The sequence below is a fragment of the Gekko japonicus genome, unplaced genomic scaffold, assembly GCF_001447785.1.
Source record: "Gekko japonicus isolate JY-2015 unplaced genomic scaffold, Gekko_japonicus_V1.1 scaffold759, whole genome shotgun sequence".
Lineage (NCBI taxonomy): Eukaryota > Metazoa > Chordata > Lepidosauria > Squamata > Gekkonidae > Gekko > Gekko japonicus.
The window spans coordinates 732,063-739,169 of record NW_015176473.1 but is presented as its reverse complement, the minus strand read 5'-3'; positions in this window follow the sequence as shown (position 1 = coordinate 739,169).

Here is a 7,107-nt window from a genome sequence, read left to right as displayed (position 1 = left end):
CCCTCCCGGGCTTGCGGAGCCCGCCCTCTCCTCGCCAGGCACACCCGGCTGCTGCACGTGGGAACCAGGGCCAAACTCTCCCGGCAGGCTGCTCAGTCCCCGCCCCCAGCAAAGCGCGGGGATTAGAAGGTCCGGCATCCTCTGCGGCGGCAGCCCCCTGGCGCTCTCTCTCCCTCCCTCCCTCTGCCGACAGAGGGGACCAGGAGGAGGAGGAGGTGCTGAGCTGGCTGGACGAGCACAGGCTCTGAGGAAAAAAAAACCTCCGCTTTCAAACCGGGAAGAGGGATGGGTTTTGTTTTTGCAAGCATCACAAGCCCCGGGGGAGGCTGAGACTCCCCCGGAAAATTTCGGAGGTAGCCCCCGCCCCTGCGCCCCCCTGAACTCTACGCCTATGGATGAAGTTACCTGTTTCTTTACATTCTTCTTCTTCTTCATGCTGTATGTAGAAAAATATTCTTTGTGGTGGCATAGACTTTGGAAGTCGTTATACTGTATAATGCCTTCCAAAGCTGCCGTTTTCTCCAGTGGGGGCTGATCTCTGTAACCTGGAGACCAGTTGTGGTTCCAGGAGGTCTCCAGACATCGCCTGGAGACTGGCACCCAGAGGCCCCGTCCGGGCGAGACAGGAGGCCCAGAGGTGGAGCTCTCCAATCGTGTGGCGCACCAGAGGAATGCACCCGAGCAAAAGCAGTGTGCAGAAAGCGCTTGCTCCATGCAGCACTTTGGGAAATTCCCGCTGTGATCAGTGGCCCATCGTCTCACATTCCCTTCATGCTACAGAACACCTTACGATAAGATCTCAGTGAGAAGATCCGAGTGAGTCATCTAGAACTCCTACATGATGGCCTCAGTGTCCAGGCAGGTTGCCTGGCAGGTCCCCAGATCCAGGTTGGGAAATTCTTAGAGATCTGGGGGGTGGAGCCTGAGGAGAGCAGGGCTCAGGGAAGGGGGGGGGGGTTTCTAGTAGGGTGCAATGCCATAGAGTCCACCCTCCAGGTCAGTAATTTCCTCCAGGGGAACAAATCAAGGGAATGTTCCATGCAAAGCCGGCCATGATAATGGACAAAAACAGTAGGGACCTAACAGAAGCAGAAGAGATTAGGAAAGATCTGCACGTCCCTCCTCCCCGCGTCCCCAATAGCTAGCAATCCAAAACAGTCCAGTGGCGCCTTTAAGGCCAAGTTTTATTGAGGTACAAGCTCTCCCTCCTCTGCGAGGACAGATCTGCACATTCCCGCCCCCACACTACCTAGCAATCCAAAACAGTCCACTGGCACCTTTAAGACCAAGTTTTATTCAGGTACAAGCTCTCCCTCCTCTGCGAGGACAGATCTGCACGTCCCCCCCCCCGTAGCTAGCAATCCAAAACAGTCCAGTGGCACCTTTTCTTTTCTTTTTTCAATAACATTTTATTAGAATACAAGAACATTGATGAAACATAACAATCAAATGCTAATAACATTAGCGAAGTACATAATGATCTAAAGAAAAGTTAAACATTTTAACCAGTACAATATGAAAAAAAAATGTAAGCATTGAAAAATGATGTATAATTCAATAAACTTTTGAACAAAATACAAGCTCTCCCTCCTCTGTGAGGGCAGATCTGCATGTCCCCCCCCCCAATAGCTAGCAATCCAAAACAGTCCAGTGGCACCTTTAAGACCAAGTTTTATTCATGTACAAGCTCTCCCTCCTCTGCGAGGACAGATCTGCACGTTCCCGCCCCCACACTAGCTAGCAATCCAAAACAGTCCAGTGGCACCTTTAAGACCAAGTTTTATTCATGTACAAGCTCTCCCTCCTCTGCGAGGACAGATCTGCACGTTCCCGCCCCCACACTAGCTAGCAATCCAAAACAGTCCAGTGGCACCTTTAAGACCAAGTTTTATTCATGTACAAGCTCTCCCTCCTCTGCGAGGACAGATCTGCACGTTCCCCCCCCCCAATAGGTAGCAATCCAAAACAGTCCAGCGGAGCCTGAGCGGTGGGCGTTGCCTTCTGACACACTTCTGGTGATGTCAGGGGGTGTGGCATATGCAAACGAGTCATGCTAATGAGCTCCTGCACCTCTTTTCCTACAAAACGACCCCTGCTCAATTATGTGTCTTGTTGGCAAAGCAACAAGGAGTGTCTTCCCCTGTCCTGGACTGGTGGCTTGAAACGGTGGCGATGGATGAACAAGCTCCCCAGGTGCATCTCATCGTCAGCCCTCCATTATGATGGAAGCCTGTGCCTGGGTACAGGCCTTTAATTTCGGGTTTCATCTTTTTTTGAGGCCCCTGAGGGTCCCTTGGAAGGCCTAACCCTCAGGGACTCTTATACAGCTCCCTGACTCCAGCGTATCACACAGAAGCTATCTCGTATAAATCTCAAGATGGATGATCTTTTTTCCTTCCTCTATCAATCAAAGCAAGAAAATGGGTTGAAATTAAATCAGAAGAGTTTTTGCCTAACCTTGAGGAAGAACTGTTCCTCAGTGGAACAGGCTTCCTCCGGAGGTGGTGGGCTCTCCTTGGGAGGTTTTTAAGCAGAGGACAGATGGCCATCTGACAGCAACGCGGATTCTGTGAACTCAGGCAGATCGCAATAGGGAGGGTTGCCTCAGGGCTTAGTTCTCGTGGCCCTTTCTGACACGCCCAGGGAAATGCTGATTGCCACTTTGGGGTCAGGAAGCAATTTTTCTCCAGGCAAGTTGGCTGGAGATCCTGGAGGTTTTTTTGTCATCTTCTGGGCATGGAACAGGGGTCAATGGGGGTGTTGGGGAGAAGGTATTTCTGAATTTGCTGCCTTGTGCAGAGGGTTGGACTAGATGACCCTGGAGGGCCCTTCCAACTCTATGATTCTATGTGGTCAAACTGATGTATGCCAGAGATGAGAGTTATACTCATTCTGATGCTTGGAGGACATGTTCTCTGCTTGCCTTGGGCCTTCCATCTGAGGGCAAACGCCATTCCTATCTAGAGTCCTTGGTTAGCCCACAGTTATGTAGGACCGTTACGCATTCACAGTTCAACTGCCCTTTTTCAGCGGTATTTTCTCCTGAGAGGTTTGAGATGAGCAAAGCCTCCATTTGTTGTTCAGTCGCACAGTCGAGTCTGACTCTTCGCGACCCCATGGACCACCTCCCGCCAGGCCCTCCGGTCTTCCACTGTCCTCTGAAGTTGGCTCAATTTCATGTTCGTTGCATCTATGACACTGTCCAACCATCTCATCCTTTGCTGTCCCCGTCTTCTTTGACCTTCAATCTTTCCCAGCATCAGGGTCTTCTTCTCCAGTGAGGGCTCCCTTCTCATTGGGTGGCCAAAGTATTTGAGCTTCAGTTTCATTATCTGGCCTTCCAGGGAACAGTCAGGGTTGACTCCATGGTGCATTTTAAAAGTTTTTTCCCCCTCTGGGCAGAAAACAGGCATGGGAAGGAGGAGTCTGTGCAAATGCTTTCGAGATGTACCTCAGCACACCTGAATTCCAATGCTAATAGATCTAGGAGGAGAGATAATGGGTGTGTCCAGATCTCCCTCTTTCTCCCAGCAGGGAACAGAGGTCTGGAGGACTTTAGACTAGCAAGGCTCTAGGACTAATCTTAGGCTTGCCAAGTCCCCCTGGGGGGCGGGGAAAACACCACCCCAGAGGCCCGTTACCTGCTGGCAGCAGATCAGGCCCCGGGGGGAACCCCACCCCCAAAGCACGTGACATGCACATCACCCAGAGGTGATGCGATCGCATCGGGCATGTTGGGGGCGGGGCCACGGTCATCTGAGGGAAAACTCTATGGTTTTCCCTCTGATGGTCGTGGCCCCGCCCCCAGCGTGCTAGGCGTGGTTGTGTCACTTCTGGGTGGTGGGGTAGCGGCACGCACGCGCGCACTCCCGGAGCAGTGCTAGAGTCCCCCACTCCAGCGCCGATCCGACTTGGCAGCCCTAACTAATCTCCAGGAAGAAGCTGCAGGAAATGCTTCCTTGACCTAGCCTGGCCTGGTCAGTGGGTGGAGAAACAGATGTGAGAAAACCTCCTTACAACAGGAAGGGGTCTCTTTTCCTGGGATGCTGGGTCTGTGAGAGGATGCAGACTGCCTCCTCCATTCTTCTTGGGGTCTTGAGGATACAATGCCCTGGATTATTGTAGGCAAACAGTTCTTCCCCCCCAGGGATTTCAAAAGCAATGAACACGCCAGTGGTGGAAGGAAAACGGTGTTATTCTTCATAAATTACTGGCATAAACAGATAATAATAATGGAGTTTTACCCAAGTCCCTTTCAGCTGCCAGAACCCTGACAATTGCAGCAGGTAGACTCCTGGGTGTCAGCTTGTCCTGGCGGTGGGACTCCCGCGACCACCCCTGGAGCACCACCAGTGGCAGAAGGCTCCAGGGGTCAACCCCAGCACTCAACTGACAGCAAAGCAGGCCTGGGCCGGCCCCTGTAGGGGAAGGAACCGAGGAGGCGATAGGTGGAGGCAAGGGTCATTTCGTAGAAAAAGAGATGCAGGAGCTCATTAGCATAATTTATTAGCATAACATTAGCATAACTTATTTGCATACGCCACACTCCCTGACATCACCGGAAGTGTGTCAGAAGGCAACACCCACCGCTTAGGCTCCACTGGACTGTTTTGGATTGCTAGCTACTGGGTGGGGGGGGGAGGAATGTGCAAATCTGCCCTGTCAGAGGAGGGAGAGCTTGTACCTGAATAAAACTTGGTCTTAAAGGAGCCACTGGACTATTTTGGATTGCTAGCTATGGGGGCGGGGAATGCACAGATCTGCCCTCACAGAGGAGGGAGAGCTTGTACCTGAAGGTGGGCCGGGGGGGGGCTCTGCAACTTGCCTGGCTGCTTCTTGCTCCTTGTGGCCCGACTGAGGGCTGCTGGGAGCAGGGGGCGGGGCTTGTTGCATGTGCTCACCCCCTGGGCTCCTTACTGCTGGAGCTCCGCTCCTGTGCGCTCCCGCAGTAAATGACCCCTGGGTGGAGGTGACCCACGTTCGGGTCTCGGCGAAGAAGCCGGCAGGCCAAGCAATGGGCAGCCGGTGCGAGAGACAGCAGCAAGGGCCCCTCCCAGTCAAGAGGCTCCACGTCTCCACGTAAATACGGAGGTGGGACCTGACAGGGGTGGGGTAGGGACAGCCAGGGTGCTGGAAGGGAGGTATAAAAGGGAGGCAGCGAAGACGGGTCGAGAAGGACTACCCCAGGGGCTTGATGGCCACGCAGAGAGAGAGAGAGAGAGAGAGAGAGAGAGAGAGAGAGAGAGCCAGACGCCCGGGGAGGCTGCGAGCAGGGTGGTGACATAACCCCCTCTCCCGGCTACGGCTGAGACCCCAGCTGCCTCCACAGGAGGTCTGCCGCGATGGCTGAGAGCCAGCCAAGCCTCGAGTCCAGCGATAGCGAAGGGAGGTCGGACAGCTCGTGTGACACAGCTAAAGTGATCAGCGCCATTCTGCAGTCTGGTCTGAGCTGAAGTTCCAAAGGGAAAACAGTAGGGGCCCTCCCTCTGGGGTGGGGGGACACAGTCCAGTACCTAGCCTTGAGCTAGAATCTGCTCCAAGGTTGATAGATAAGGCGTCTCCAGTTTGGTGTTGTGGTTAAGTGTGAGGACTCTAATCTGGGAGAACTGGGTTTGATTCCCCACTCCTCCACTCACACCTGCTGATGTGACCTTGGGTCAGTCACAAGCTCTGGCACAGCTGTTCTTGAAAAAGAGCAGTTCCTGTCAGAGCTCTCTCAGCCCCGCCTACCTCACAGGGTGTCTGTTGTGGGGAGGGGAAGGGAAAGGAGTTTGTAAGCCGCTCTGAGACACCTTTGGGTAGTGAAGGGCGGGGTGTAAATCCAATCTCTTCTTCTTCTTCTTCTCCCGTATTCCAACACCAGGTCCACACTCCCCTCTCTCCCCAAAGTGCATTTATTAGGGGGAAAAGATATCCCTTTAGAGAAAACCCCCAGCACCATTAACCCCTTCCAGCTTGGTGCTGTCACAGAGCAATCTAGGCACAGAGGGAGAAACCTGTGGTTCACCACTGTCTCCTCGAAATTACAACTGCCTTCCCCAATGTGCCACTACATGGCCTAAAGAGCTGGAGGGAGCTTCGAGGTAATGGTCACTTTGTAGGCAGTTGTAACTACCTAAGCTAAAGGGGCAGTGGTTTCAGTACTGGTTTCATATGTTTTCTGAAGAAAAGAAGAAGAAGAAGAGATTGGATTTATACCTTGCCCTTCACTCAGAGTCTCAGAGTGGCTTACAACCTCCTTGTCACGATGCGGGGCTGGGCAAGGGCGAGGCAGTCAGGATACTGTCTGAAGTCAAGAGCCAGTCAAGCAAGCCAGCCAAAAAAACAAGTCCAATACACAAAGCAAGAGTCGGGTGGTCAAGGTACAGTCCAAAGTCAAGAGCCAGGCAAGCAAACCAACCGGGAAAGTAAGTTCAAAGCACAAACCATTAGAGTCGTCAGGAAGCCAGAGTCCAAAAGAGTCAAGAGCCAGTTAAGCACAGTCGTTCAAGCCGAGGTCAAAGAGCCAAGGGAATCCAGACAGGAACCAGGAGTTAGGAACACGAGCGAGGAGGTGCAGAACTTGGTCTGAAAAGACTAGTTGCTGGTACGATTTGTTGGCGTGGGGGTGCGGGTTAAATAGCCCATAAGCCTGCTAGCAATTAGTGCGCCCCAAGCGAGTCTCGGCTCCTGTTAATACTCGGGGCTGAATGAGCGCCTGCCACACATGCATGCCTCTCGCTGCTGGGCTGCCATATCCCGTCGGCGCTGTTCTCTCAAACGGGATACCGGTGGAGGCGAATCAGGAGGAGAACCGACTGGGCTTGTTTCTGCCTCAGCTGTTGCTGGGGTAGCCTCTGGAAGCTCAGCCCTGTCAGGTGCGGGAATGCCTCCCATCCTCCCCTCCCTGAAATATTGGATGCCCTCAGGCAGTAGAAGAGAACCAGTGCAGTGGAGCAGGTGAATGGTATACCATGTGGGCTTGGCTGTATTTCTCACGGGCTTTTGAAGCTTTGATCCTCCTCGGAGGTGTAAAGTGTTTTCGTTGATTAATGATAAGCTCCAATGTAGAAGTATCAAAAGAAGACTGCGTGAACTATACTCTCTGATCAAGATATGAAACGCCTG